At 32.8% G+C, this 14,663-nt stretch overlaps 1 long non-coding RNA gene across 1 annotated transcript in view; it reads right to left on the bottom strand.

The window, feature by feature from the left end:
- Positions 1-13,028, bottom strand: part of LOC145277547 (uncharacterized) — a 318,906-nt gene extending 305,878 nt beyond the window's left edge. The window contains exon 1 of the long non-coding RNA XR_013868154.1: positions 12,575-13,028. This is a non-coding gene — a long non-coding RNA (uncharacterized LOC145277547). The remainder of the gene's footprint in view (positions 1-12,574) is intronic.
- Positions 13,029-14,663: the final 1,635 nt, after the last annotated feature.

The raw sequence follows: 14,663 nt of genomic DNA on the forward strand, positions 1-14,663 counted from the left end.
ACGTTATAGAAACACTCCCATTCACAGAACTGTCAAACGTATAAATGTCAAACTATCGCTCTATCTCTCGGTTTATCTATCTATATATCTAAATCCACCTCTCATTATGAATTACATGTCTGTATTAAAATGTCCATGTCTCTATATATACGCGATATATCTGCACACACAATATTACCTCTTACAATATGAACACTCACTCATATGAACACACAACGAATAAATACGTCATCCCTTCTAAAATAACACCCAGTATGCAACAATATCAGCCCTTAAGCACATACTTTTCAGGCTCCTCTCTCTTCGAAACGGCTTGCTTTGTCCGATTGTCTCTACCCGATTTTTCTCAATTTTTTTAATTTTTTATTTTCTTCCTTTGAAGATTGTAACGCTGGGTATAGGGCAGGCAAAACAAGCTGTCAACATTCCCCTGAAACCAGCCGAGAGCTCTTTTAAGTATCCTCGTTGTTCCCTTAAGTGCAATTGTCTGGATCTTTTTTGCACTTGGTTCACCAGGAATATTAGTTAGGTAGGACTTCAGGTTCTTCTTCATAAACCCTGTGGCACCTATAATAACTGGTATGATTGATATCTCCCTAAGATTTCAGTTTCTTTTAATATCATACATGAGACCTTGATATTTGATCTATATACTTTTCTCAACAGTATAATGTCCTTCATGCATGCGATAATAGAAACGCCGCGTCTTCTGTGTGTGTGTTTCTTTTTATATACAATTGAGTTTATTGACTTTTATACGGTGGTTGGAAACGTGTCCCGAAGTTCTCTCCAGTAGTCCTTCATCTTATGTGGAGGGAGTCTTGCAATTAGGTAAGCTACATTTTTTCTCTCATTCTTTGAAGATTTTCTCTATCATATATATATATATATATATATATATATATATATATATATATATATATATATATATATATATATATATATTTTACTTGATTCTTCCGGCCTTGGCAGACGTGTTTTAAATATTCTCTCCAGTGCTTTTTCTGTGCACATTTGAACTTTTCTTTTAATGATTTTGAACTCATTCCCTTTGTGATTTTTTCCAAGGAATTCTGCCTTTTGGATCATTTTGGACCATCTTCCAGTTACTTGATTCCTTTGGAACTTACCTGTTGGATTGCAAGTTTTTAATTCGACCGTGTTTGGATTTTACCATTCTTGGATTTTTTACCCTTCACCGGACTATCCATTCATGTGAAGGCTTTTTATCATTTTTTCTTTTATCTCCTATTCCCCTTACGTCACCCTTTTTTTTTTAAACCAAGTAAGATCTGTGACTTACTTGTGGTTTCATTAAATACTTTTACATGCAAAATCCGATCCCGCATTTTGTTAATTCCTGCCCTCTGATGAGAAGGAGAGTATTTCTTTGAAACTCCGCGGATTAAGGACTATCCACTTATCGTGTGCTTCCTTTTTAAAATTAAATATGTTTTTAACTCTTTTTCAAGATGTTTTTTAAATTTTTTATTAATCATTTGTTCATATTATAAGATCTATTTTCTTTTCGGTTTTATTGAGCTTTTACATCTGGTTGAGATTACTTTACTTGTAAATATTAACTCTTTAATATTTATAATATATTTTAAGTTTACCATTTTGATTACCTTGTTAAACTTATTGTAACTTTTTGTTCTATATAATAGAGTATATGTGTGTGTGTGTGTGTGTGTGTGTAACATAGCATGTATGGCATGCGCGTGTGCGAAAATCAGCAGCAACCGTAGGATAGCTGACTAGCGAGAATATTAGCAGAAGCCGTCTTAGCACATATGTAAATTAAGCACGTGTGCACGCGCTTACGTCACGGTGAAGAAGAGGAAAAAAAGAGGAGAAAAAAGGACAGCACGTGGTCAAGCAAAAAAAAAAGCAGTGATGCAAAGTATGTGCCAGGGAATATAGACGTGTGAAGTCGAGGGTGAGAAAGCACTAACTATGGTCTGCATCATGTGGCGGGGAGAGAGACTTTTAAAAAGCATACGTTATATAGTAGAACGTTGTAAAACACATGGGTGTGCGAAAAAAACACATTTGAAAGATAATGAAATGAGTTATTGTTGAAAGAACCAGAAATAAATGCTTTTTATTTGCACTTAAAAACAATGCCAATCCGGATTTTTATTTCTTTCCCCCCTTTTCTTTGTTGTTGTTGTTTGTTCTTTTGCGACGAAGTCTCAGACAATGTGCGGGTCGGAGGTTTGATATGTAGCGACAAGGTTCCAATGTAACGGCCACGTTACATACACACTAAAAAAAAAAGCTCACAGAGAAGAGTTCCCTGAGACCGCGTACGTTGTTGTTGTTTCTCTTCTTCTTCTTCTTCTTCTTCTTCTTCTTCGACTTCAACTTCTTCTTCTACTACTACTACTACTACTACTACTTCAACAACAACAACAACAACAACAACAACAACAACAACAACAACAACAACAACAACGACAACACGCTTTGGACAAAACAACACAATGATTTTACTCGCAAAATAAAACAATAGAACTCTTTAGCTCCCCAAAGACCTGACATGGTTTGAAATTAATAAGAATTGTTTCAACTTTCAAAAAAGAAAAAAATAGAAATTGGATTGTTTTTCTTTCTTTCTTTAATAAGATTTTTGCGTCTTAACGCGTTCTATAAACAGTTTTATTTGTTTATTCAAAGTTTATATGTATGTGTGTGCGTGTGTGTGCGCGCGCATGCGCGTGTGTGCGTGTTTGGTAAAATATATTTTTCCTAATTATATTTCACTATTTGTGTACACCAATCCTTTTTGTTCAGAATCTCAATGTATATTAAATATGACAACAGATGATATATAAAAGAATAACAGTATAGTTACATTCCAAAATCCAAATGTTTATTTTTCATGCAAAACAACCCCCCAGCATGTTAAAAATTCGGTACATTTTGTTTTCAGATCCGTTTCGTTATGCAGAAACAAACAGGTTATTATTATATCAATACCATCTCTTGCCAGTGCATATACTCTGAAGAAAAATTAGAAATTCTTTGCTTAGATAGAAAAAACTGCATGACAATATGATGTTGCAAGAAGGAAAAAGTTCAAAGAAGACTCAACATGGTGTGTGTGTTCGGGCAGCCATCTTTGTTTATATTGCTAAGCTAGACAGGTTTTATTCAACATATAAATTCAAGTATTTTGAAAGTTTTTTTCCCTACAAAGAAATTACTACCTATTATTATTATTATTATTATTATTATTATTAGTAGTAGTAGTAGTAGTAGTAGTAGTAGTAAATTTATTTGATATTTATTTTCTGTAATTTATTAACTAGGGTTGCATCTACATTTTTTCAACCGATCTAAACCATTTATATATATATATATATATACATATATATATATATATATATATATATATATATATATATATAGCCTACGTATGGCCCCCTTATACCTTGCAACTGTATTCCAAAATTCTATAATGATCGGTTACATAAAAATATATAATGATAAAATCTTAATTAAACTATAACGCTAGATCGATTCGAAACGCGAGTCAAATTCAAACTGGGCTTTAAAAATTCCAATTTCCATCAAATATTGTTCAATTCATTTGCTATGATTTTCACAAATTTAGTTTAACCTTTAAGCGTACGAATGCTTGATTCCAATGTTTGTTGAACACATTCCGGAATTATCCGCCCCCTCCCAATTTCGAAAAAGAATACCTATTTTTCCCCTCTTCCCTCAAAATCTTTATTTTTTTTCTCACTTTATTCAATTTCATTTTCATTATCTGCTGATGTTGAACATGTTATCTGTTTTCCCCATCTTTCTTTTATTCTTTTTGTTGTTGTTGTTGTTCTTCCTTATTTGTTGAAACGTTATTCAATTTTCTCAGACGTTACTGAAAATTTTTAAAACGTCATTTGTTTCAACCATTTTTCTTATCTGTTTAAATAACACTCTTTAACCCTTATCCTTGAGTGGCCTCTTGGCCTTGATAATGTGGTGATACCTGTGTAAAAAAAAAATAATAGTAAAAACAAGATTTTTTAATTGAAATTATATATATATATATATATATATATATATATATATATATATATATGTCACCTCCTCTTATCAAGGCGCGGAGGTCACTTGAGGATAAGGGTTAATGAGGGGACGGTAGTCATTGGGACAATATAGCAATCGTTATTAGTGGAAATTTGGTAAATTGGATTACTTAAGGGGAACGGCTCATCAAGAAATTGTTTCCGTTGGACTTGAAGACAACCAAATTATAGTCAGCTGAAAAGCAGGCAACCTGAACAGAGTTCTATAAGCGGACAGTTCTAAGAAAGAAGCTTTTGTTCATGGAATCCACGTTTAGGTTTAGGCACAGATAAAGAGTGGGGGAAATTATTGATAATGGTTTCAGGTAGACGAGCGTTTTTCGTGAAAGTTTGGAAAGAGGGCATAGATTGGAGCTGAAATGAGCACTCGCCATGAAAATAAAGATAAAGCAGACACAGGCTCGCAACGTCTCTTCTGTGGGGCAAAAAAAGTTGCAGGGAAAAGAAAAGGGCATCCCCTACTAGGCTAAAAAGTTGGTTTTTAACTCTGTCAAAGCAGGATAGAGTGCAGAGCTCCTGCTCGGATGTGGCAACTATGCCATTTTAGGACGTATTAGGTTGGTGCAAAGATAATGTCGTTTTTTTTTTACTTAACCACCAAAAAACATTGTTTTTGCATCAATCTAATACTTGGTTCTAATACAGTTAGAGGATCGCATCGGCAATGAGATATCTATTGGAGCAGTAGAATGATCTAACCATTTTTCCAACGACCCCCAAATTATATATTTATTATGAAGAAAAATCGTCTGTGTTTGTTGTTGGCGAATAAATGAAAGGAACTGTGTTTGGACAAATGGCTCAGGATGGATAGATAATGACAAACAACTATTCTCAATCACCACACTTGAGATGACATCGTTTCTAATTTGTAAGTACAGTTGATCCTGTTTTGCGAATAAATATTTCGTACTTATTTCCTATGGGTTTCTAAATAATAAAATTATTATTTAAGCACGGTTAGTATTCTGCATACGTACAAATAATTCAAAGGTCAGTATCACTTCTGGCCAGCGCCAGAGAAAAGAAATCCTCCTAAACTGAGTCAATTCAAATTTTCATTTCCAATCTAAAGTGCCTCTAAGGAGAATTGGGTGTTCCACACATTGACCTATTTTGTAACTTTGTCTTCGTCTTTGTGTATAGAGGAGGGGGTAAATAATGACTGCATAACTTAATTACCCTTTCTGGTCTTCCGACTGGGATGAAAATGTGTTCTCGGTCAGAGAAGGAGAGAGCCTCCTAAACTGAGGCAATTTTTATTTTTGTTCCAATATAGAGTGCCCTTGAGTATATTAAACATCAATTCAGTAAAAAAAAAAAAAAAAACGCAGTTAAAAATTATTTATGCCACATGTTTTGATTTTCTTTTTTCTTTTTTTTTCGATATTTTTTTTTACAAAAATATTTATACAGTTTAAATCTCTTTATGGTAATGATTAAGTTATTTTCCTTTAACATAATTTATCCTTAGTTTTTGTTTGTTTGTTTGTTTGTTTGGTTTGTTGGTTGGTTTGTTGGTTTGTTGGTTGGTTGTTGTTCGTCTTTAAATACTCAAAATAAAAACACATTTGTAACAGCCTATCTATCTATCTATCTATATATATCCATATCTATATATTATATTAAAACTCTGAATTTGTTTGGTTGTTTGTTTGTTTGCTCGTTTTTGTTCGTCTTCGACTGCATTGAATAGTCCAAATAAAAACACATTTGTATCTATCTATCTATCTATCTATCTATCTATCTATCTATCTATATTACACTAAAACTCTGAATCTGTCGTCGTCTCAAATTGTAACCCCATGACGTCATTTCTAGCAAACTGTTCAAACTGACTGAGACAGGAACGCTGTGTTTTGGTTTCAATTCTAGTTGATGGTACCCAAGTCATATATTTTTTAACTTTTGAAATCACTGCTATATATTGGGTACAAGTATTAATATGAAGTATTAGCTCTATAATAATAAATACGAAATTTGCATACATTAAAATATCATAATTACGTGTATGTTATGACCGGGCAACGTCGAACAACCTTCTAGTTTTCATGGAACATGAGAAAAAATTCATCAAGCAAATATTATGCAATAACTGGAGTTTTGTGCATATTTATTCGTTCTTAAATATATTTTTTTTGGGGGGGGTATGAACATTTTTATATTCCTATGATACTCACAAAATCACATGCTAAAAAATATGGCAACGCGTTCGCTTCTATTTTTTAAAATCAAATTTGAAATAGAATGAAAACCATAGTTTATTTAATTACCAATTGTTATCTTCTTTGTAATATGAATGAACTAGCAGGGAGACACGATGTTGCCCGGGATTAATGAATCTTTTACACTTCCCTATTTTTATTGTTGTCAAAATCGGTGAAATCATCCATTTTTTAATCAAATTGATAGACTCCCCGCTCTAGCTGGGGGCGCATCGTGGTGCACTGGGTGGAAGCTTCACCTACTTCTCGTAGTGACTTGGTTCACAATACATTCTAATCTACATTGCAATGTAGAGAACGTACTGTTGATTTTATAAAATTATTTTTTATATATAATGTCTTGAATTTAAGTTTAAAATAAAAAATTCAAATATCATGAGGATTGTGCTTTAAACAGAAATATTCATTTCGAAAGCGTCCCTGTCATATCAAAATACCTACTGTTGAGCTTATAAGTTGGGCCTTTCAGCTTGTGTGGTAATATAACATCTCACATGCATTTATGGTGTTAGGCTGTGTAAGGTGTTGACTTTGGTCGAAACCGCCTATTCTTTCTTTCATCGTATTATTTTGATTAGTGATTAGCGATACTTATCAAAGACATTCCGATACAAAACGTAAGAACACTCGCAGGCATATAAAGTACCTTTGTGTGAAATTTCATAAAAATCGGGCCAGCTGTTTTCGAGCCCATAAGGAACAAAATCACACACACACACACACACACACACACACACACACACAGTGCCTTTAATATAATAGTAAAGATAAATCATTGCTAAATGAAATAACGAAACACGTGTGTGACATTGTTTAGTTTATTGATAATAGTTTTATTGCTGTTCATACAGTGTCTACCGTATCCATCTCTGAAGAAGTGTACTATCTGGTATTCTTATCGGTCCCGGAAGGTATGTTCCGAGACATTAAGCACTCCTTGGGGTGGTTAGGTTATTACTGATCGACTGAGGCGTCATCACTGGGAAGTGTTGACTAGACGCCACCGAAATACACCCTTGTGTTGGAAATTGATAACTTGATTCTCACTTATAAACTGTCCGTGTGTCTAACTTTGCGAAGACAACTAAGCAAAAGATCCTCCTAGAAAGCAAAAAATAAAAAATTAAAAAAAAAAAAACACGCACACGCGAAATTCCATAAGCATGCTGCTTGATTGCATAATGGTTGCATATTTATTATTTTGTAAACAAAATCTGCTCCACAATTTTTTTCCTACCGCACATCGACATGACGCACGTTAAGAATAAGAACAGAATGAAATATTACCCCCACCTCCCTCATCTCCGTCACCCTTTCTCTTTCTTATACAATGCAATCACAACAGGTATACACAACGCCTAAAATGTAATTTCATTTCAGACATGTTACATGATACCATATCGTTTTATATTGTTTTGCTTTGTCGCGTTTACTCTCTCTCTCTCTCTCTCTCTCTCTCTCTCTATCTCTCTCTCTCTCTCACAATCACACACACACTCACACATATATATCAAAAAAAAAAAAAAAAAAAATGGGTCCCAACTCTAATTAGGCCCTGTTTCTTAGTGTTTTGTCTGAATGCAATGAAACTTTGGTCATAACTAGTTTATTATATTCAAAACATCACATCAAAACACTAGGGTCTTTCGCCTTTTTTTCTCCGTTGACTGTAAAATGCTCAGAAAAACAATTGAATGTCCTCTGTTTTTTTTTTTGGGGGGGGGGGGTCACACTATATATATATATATATATATATATATATATATATATTTAAATATGAGAGATGATATTATTTCTAGAGTCAAACAACGTTGCAGTTCATATAATTCATGAAAGCCAACAAACCGCAATTCCAAGACTCTTGCTGGCTTTCATAAATTGTATGAGCTGCGACGTAGTTTGACTGTGGATATATATATATATATATATATATATATATATATATATATATATATATAAAAAAAATTTTAGTCATTCAATAAATTTATGACGTGAAATTGTTAAATTTCAAATCCAAAAATTTTTATTATTTCATGTAAGATAAAGAATACATTTGAAATATTATAACTCCTTTTATTTGCTCCATCTTGTATATTGAACAATTTTTATGTAGATGGGATTGTCCTTATAGAATATTACTGCCAATAATATTTTGTAAGACCTATAATTACAGGTTTCCATACCAGTTGATATATATTTTTTTTTTTTAACCTCCTCTCCGCTCTTACTCCATACCACTACCAAATATTCTAAAAAAATAATAATTTTCAGACCTATGACCCTTGAAAATGTTAGTCTGAACGAAAAGCGCTTCGGGTGTATTTTAACGATCTTGTTTTTAATCGACTTATTTATTTTATTGAATTGTACATGTGTTTTATATATATATATATATATATATGTATATATATACATACATATACAACATATATATATGTTATATATATATATATATACATATACAACATATATATATATATATATACATATACAACATATATATATACATATACAACATATATATATACATATACAACCCACACACACATACATATATACATATACAACATATATATATACAACATATATATATATATATATATACATAGACAACATATATATATATATACATATACAACATATATATATACATATACAATATATATATAATATATATATATAATATATATATATAATATATAATATAATATATAATATATGTATATATGTGTGTGTGTGTGTGTGTGTGTGTGTGTGTGTGTGTGTGTGTGTGTGTGTGTGTGTCTGAAATACTGAATTAATAAAACAAAAAGTAAAGTTTACAAGTTTATTATAATCACATATTTCAACAAAGAGTGAATTATAAAAGAATTGCATTTTCAATATATCTTACAATCCAGGAGAAAAAATTGCTAATTATTGATGAATAGTTATTTGAAAACTTTTCAGAACAATTTTGAATCATGCATAAAGCAAATGTTCACGTATTACATTTCTTTTCACAGTATAATTCGAAATTGTTTTCAAATTAATATTTACCAATAATTAGCCTCTTTTTTTCTCCTTTATTTTGTGTTCAAGCTAAATTCAACAAATTTAAAGTTACTTTTCAAATTTCACTTTTGTAATCACACTGTTAACAATTGCACTTAAAGGGACGGGTAGAATCTTAAAAAGATCTATCGGTTGGAATATATGTGACAGCGGGTGAATGTTTGGCATCCGGTGAGATGCTCTATCCTCAGCTTCAACAGCTGATACGAAAATTGAAAAAGAAAGAAGCAAACAATGTTATTGAAAGTAATTCTTTCCGTTTCTGACTTTTTTTAGATGTGGATTGATTATTCGTATTATTTCATTCTTCGGACTACTGGTCTCATCTTGAATAGTAGTTTCATAACGTTTCGGTCGATGCAACTTCCGACCTTCTTCGGGTCTTCAGGTGTATTTTGTTAAACTGTCAAATCGGGAATGTTTCTGTCAAACTCGGGAATCTGCAAGAAACTTCGAGTGGCACCCTTTATTTAATCCACGACAGTAGCATGCTCTTGTTCCGTCAGCCCTAACTAGGTAGCCATTCACAAGTGTATCTTGAATCTTATTCTTTCGACCTCCAAAAGAGTGTAACTTTACAACTGAATTTTACCAAGTACTTTTTTCCACTACGCCTCGGGTCCTTGCGAATAAATATTTTCTTTCTCATCACAAGAAAGTAAATTCTTTTTTTAAATCATACTTTAATTGTAACGTAATAAAAGGTGCATAAAATTAAAACATATTTTAATATTAGAAACTAATTGTATCTACAAGGAATAATTCAACCCATCTTTTTAAAACTATCAACAAAAGATTATAAAGACTAACGAAAAAACCCCCCAAAGTTTTCTGGTGGACTTAGTTTCGTTATTACATTTTTTTTACATACAATCTTTAAAAAATATATTTTATTTTGTTATTGCATTTTTTATTACAATAAATATTCGATTACTGCTATAAACAAATAAATAAATAAATAAATAAATAATAATAATAATAATAATAATAATAATAATAATTTGACATCAACTATTATTATTATTATTATTATTATTATTGTTATTATTGTTGTTATTATCACTATTATTATTATGATTATTATTATTATTATTATTAGCAGTAGTAGTAGTAGTAATGGGACGATTCCAATATTTTTCCCGATTCCAATACAATTACCGATTCTGTACTAAATTTCCGATTACGATAGAATTAACGATTCCAATTCCGATTCTTTATAAATCTCTAAATATTTAAGCATACAGTTGTTATTTATTCCGATTATCGTAAAAACACATTTTCTTCAAATGTAGAAATACTCGGGTGGGGGAGAGGATCTACAGATTTTAGTTTTACTAGTAGTTTAAAATCAACAAGTATTTATCATTTTATTATTACTGCCACTGAAAATTAAAATAAAACAATCGTTTCTGACATCAGAAAATTGGCACAAATTTTACTGATTCCGATACCAATTCCAATACCCTCAAAAGTTCCGATTTTTTTTCTGATTCTCGATTTCGATTCTGATTAATTATCCCAACACTGATTATCATCATCATCATCATCATCATCATCATCATTATTATTATTATTATTATTATTATTATTGGCTCACAAGGAACTTTCACACAGGTCATCAAAGATCTCATTGAATACAGCCTGTGGTGTTCCCTGGAAGCTGAGTGACAACAAGTCTCCCCAGATTTTTCAGTACTCTCCATCTCTTTCGATAATATTTGCAAATAAATTTGCATTATCGCAACATCTGCTTGCCATTGATTTCTCGTTGACAGAGGCCATGTGTCTTTACTGGAATTTGAGTGGCATTAAGCCTCCCCAAGGTCCCAGTTCTCTTCACAATTATACAGTGGAGGTCTGATCAGTGCTCACTCCTCGGTCTTTCCTTCCTCCTTGGCTACTTGGCTATTCGGTCTCACTCTTTTTTGGGGGGTAGGGGGACAGTGATATTGTAATGGGGGATGGGGGAGGTTAGAGAACTTATAGGTATGCAGCTTCAATGTTCTTGATTCCATGTAGCGCTTCATGTTTTGTCTCTGTAGTAGTTTGTCTGGTCTGCACTTGTGGTTCGTGTGTGTGTGTTGTTATTATTATTATTATTATTATTATTATTATTATTATTATGATTTATGCCTTCGCTCAGTTTCTAAAAACAGTGGATACTTCTTGTAAGAGTGGCTACGTGTGTAATTGTGAAGCATAGGTTGCGCAATCGTCTCCATCCCCAATTGCACTGCCCCTGTGTTGAAACTGCCTGATTCCAGCAGAAAAGAAAACTTTAGGACGACTGGAAACAATTCTGAGATAAGCAGAGAACACATACAGCACCTGGTGTTCCCAAATGGTTACCCATTTAGTACTGACCAGGTTAAACGTTGCTTAACTTCGGTTATATAAAAACTGAATCGGTGTGTCAACGTGATTATGCCGCATATTATTATTATTATTATTATTATTATTATTATTATTAACAACAACAACAACAACGACAACAACAACAACAACAACAACAATAATAATAATAATAATAATAATAATAATAATAATAATAATAATAATAATGTGCAAGTCACGTAGATGCAATGAATACGCACACGCACAGACACATGAGAAGTGGCTACACAATTTTATTAATATAAAGCTTACATCGAAAATTTAAGAGAAAAACAATGCGTTATTTGTTTATATTCATCGAAAATGAAAATGAAAATGAAAGTGAAAGTGAAAGTAGCAACGATACAAAGAAAATGTAATTTATAATGTGAGACGGCGGCGCATGTGTAATAGATTGTTTATTTATTAATTTACTCATGTTGTTATGGGAAATTATTTTCTTCTCAACAGGGTCAGTGACCAAGTGATGATTTTTGGGAAGTGGGATGGAGGGAGTAACTTGAACTAACAAAGAATTCTTTAAATTTATGTGATCACCGATTATCGAGGTTCAAAGGCCACTCGAGGATAAGAGTTAATGGGCTTGTCAGGTGGGTGATTAGGCACGCCTTGATTGGAGACGATGATTGAAACCGGATAGAAATTAATTATTTAAGAGGACCGCTCAAAAAGGCTTTGTTAACATTAGACTTGAAAACAACCGTGTTGTAGTAACCCGGGAAGCATCCCAGTGGTATTGTATTCCACAGACGGGTCGATTTTATTTTAAAGAAGAAATGATCAAAGTAAGATGTTACTTACCCATGGAAGAAAGCATTGCGCGAGATTTGAAGGTAATGTAAGATCCGAATGAACGACAAGAAGAAAGATTTGGTTTGGATGACGATGAAGAAGAAGAAGAGAAGAAAAGTAATCCGATCGCCATCGTTTTTTTTTTTTTTTTGCTTTGTTTTTTGTTTGTTGTTGTATGAAAAAGTAAAACTACAATGTTGTTAGTTGTTGTTCTGTCGTGCAAGAAAAAAAAAAGAAAAAAAGAAAAAGAAGGAGAAGAAACAAAAGGACTAATTACTCAATTCCTGTCGTGAAGAGCGATCCTCACGACTACACAAGAATCTGAAGATTGTTTTCAAAACAATCAAGAAAGAAAAACAACTGCTTAATCTGATCTTTCTTCATTAGGTTCACGTATAACATAAGACATACACGTAGAATCTCTCTGCACAGATGTGCAAACATCAGTACAGTAGTAACCAACACTTAAATACATAGATCCATGCACACATACACACGCAAAAGGGGGAAAAAATGAATGAATGAGTTTCGTAAGTCTATTGTACACAAACAGTAACATAATGCATACCGCTTGCGTAGCAGTAGTAGTAGTAGTAGTGTAGCCGTAGTTGTAGTAACAGTAGTAATAACAGTTGGAATAGCAGTAGTAATAGTAGAAGGGCACAAACTTAATTACGAACGTTGTGTAAACGTGTACGATATATACAAAGGCAGTGTAATCGTGTGCACTGTGCAGGTAATATTTACCCTTCTTTATGTATAGTGGATGTGACACAAGGTCAGTTTAATGTGGATGAATCCAGACCCCCACCCATCCACCCAAAAAGTGTGCACTTTGGGTAGTTACTAAAGTTGCCATGATCTAAGCTGTCAAGAAACCGACAATAAACGAATCCTTCCTACTAAAGGGGTAGGTAATGCTTGAGATAATACTCTTCTGAGACTGAACAGAACCCTTCTACACCCTGATATAAGTTTGTAATCTATATCATATTTCTCTTATTCTGCCTGATTGTCTGTCAGTCTGTCTGTCTGTCTGTTCATTCGGATTTTTTATCGAAACTACTGGATCGATCTTTTTTTTTACGCTCGCAATTTTCTTCTTTTTTCTTTTTTTTGCTCAACCAACACCCCTACACACACACACCTCCACTTTCTTTTCCGCTTCCACGACACGGGTTCGAGCCTGCCTGCCAACTACAACTTTTTTTTTTGCTCAACACACACGTACAAACACCCGGGCAATACCGGGCAATACCAGGCATCCAGGCTAGTTAGATCTAAATAGCATTGCATTTACCAAATCGATATTTGTTTCTGTCTGGCCAGTCAACTATGGAGCTTTTTAATCAGTGTTGTTCAGATATTGTAAAGATAATTCCAATCTATATAATCGAATGCAGAGTATATACGACTAGATACATTCTGCATGAAGAGAAACTACACGATAAACATTGTTTTTTGCGTTCATTATTTACGCATATGCGTTCATTAGCCGATTATATTGCTACAAACTTTTTACAAGAAGACAGCTAGTTATTATTAAAATATATGATTGCCTGAGTGCCTATAAGAATTCACAAAACACTCACATATACTTAAGGGAAAACGATTATATACATATGTATGTTTATTTTTTTTTTATTTACATTGACTGTTTAGTCAATACATAGTGAATTATAAATATGAGTGTCCGACCTTCAGGCTAGAATCAAAGTGTAGTATTTTATTTTCTTTGACGAATGCTAAGCCACACTGAAAAAACGTCTTTGGTCAAATGACCTTTCACAGTCTATATTACGATTTAGGAGAGAGATTCTGCTTAAGGAGCAGCTGAGATCGTAGATGGGTGTAAGGGTGGGTTGGACACCAGATTCAAGATATCTTGGCAACTCTATATGCAATCTTTATAGGTTTTATTTTTCTCTTTGTGAACTTTCTATGTCCCTACCCTCGTAGAATAAATAATGGCTTATTTAAAAACAGAATTACCAACGCAACAAAAGATAATAAAAATAAAACAATGTTATACACAACAGCTGAATACTCTCTCATTTGGCGATTAGTATAGAAAGCTTAACTCTTCAATGGCATCTTG

The sequence above is a fragment of the Euprymna scolopes genome, chromosome 1, assembly GCF_053919585.1.
Source record: "Euprymna scolopes isolate OS-2025 chromosome 1, ASM5391958v1, whole genome shotgun sequence".
NCBI lineage: Eukaryota > Metazoa > Mollusca > Cephalopoda > Sepiida > Sepiolidae > Euprymna > Euprymna scolopes.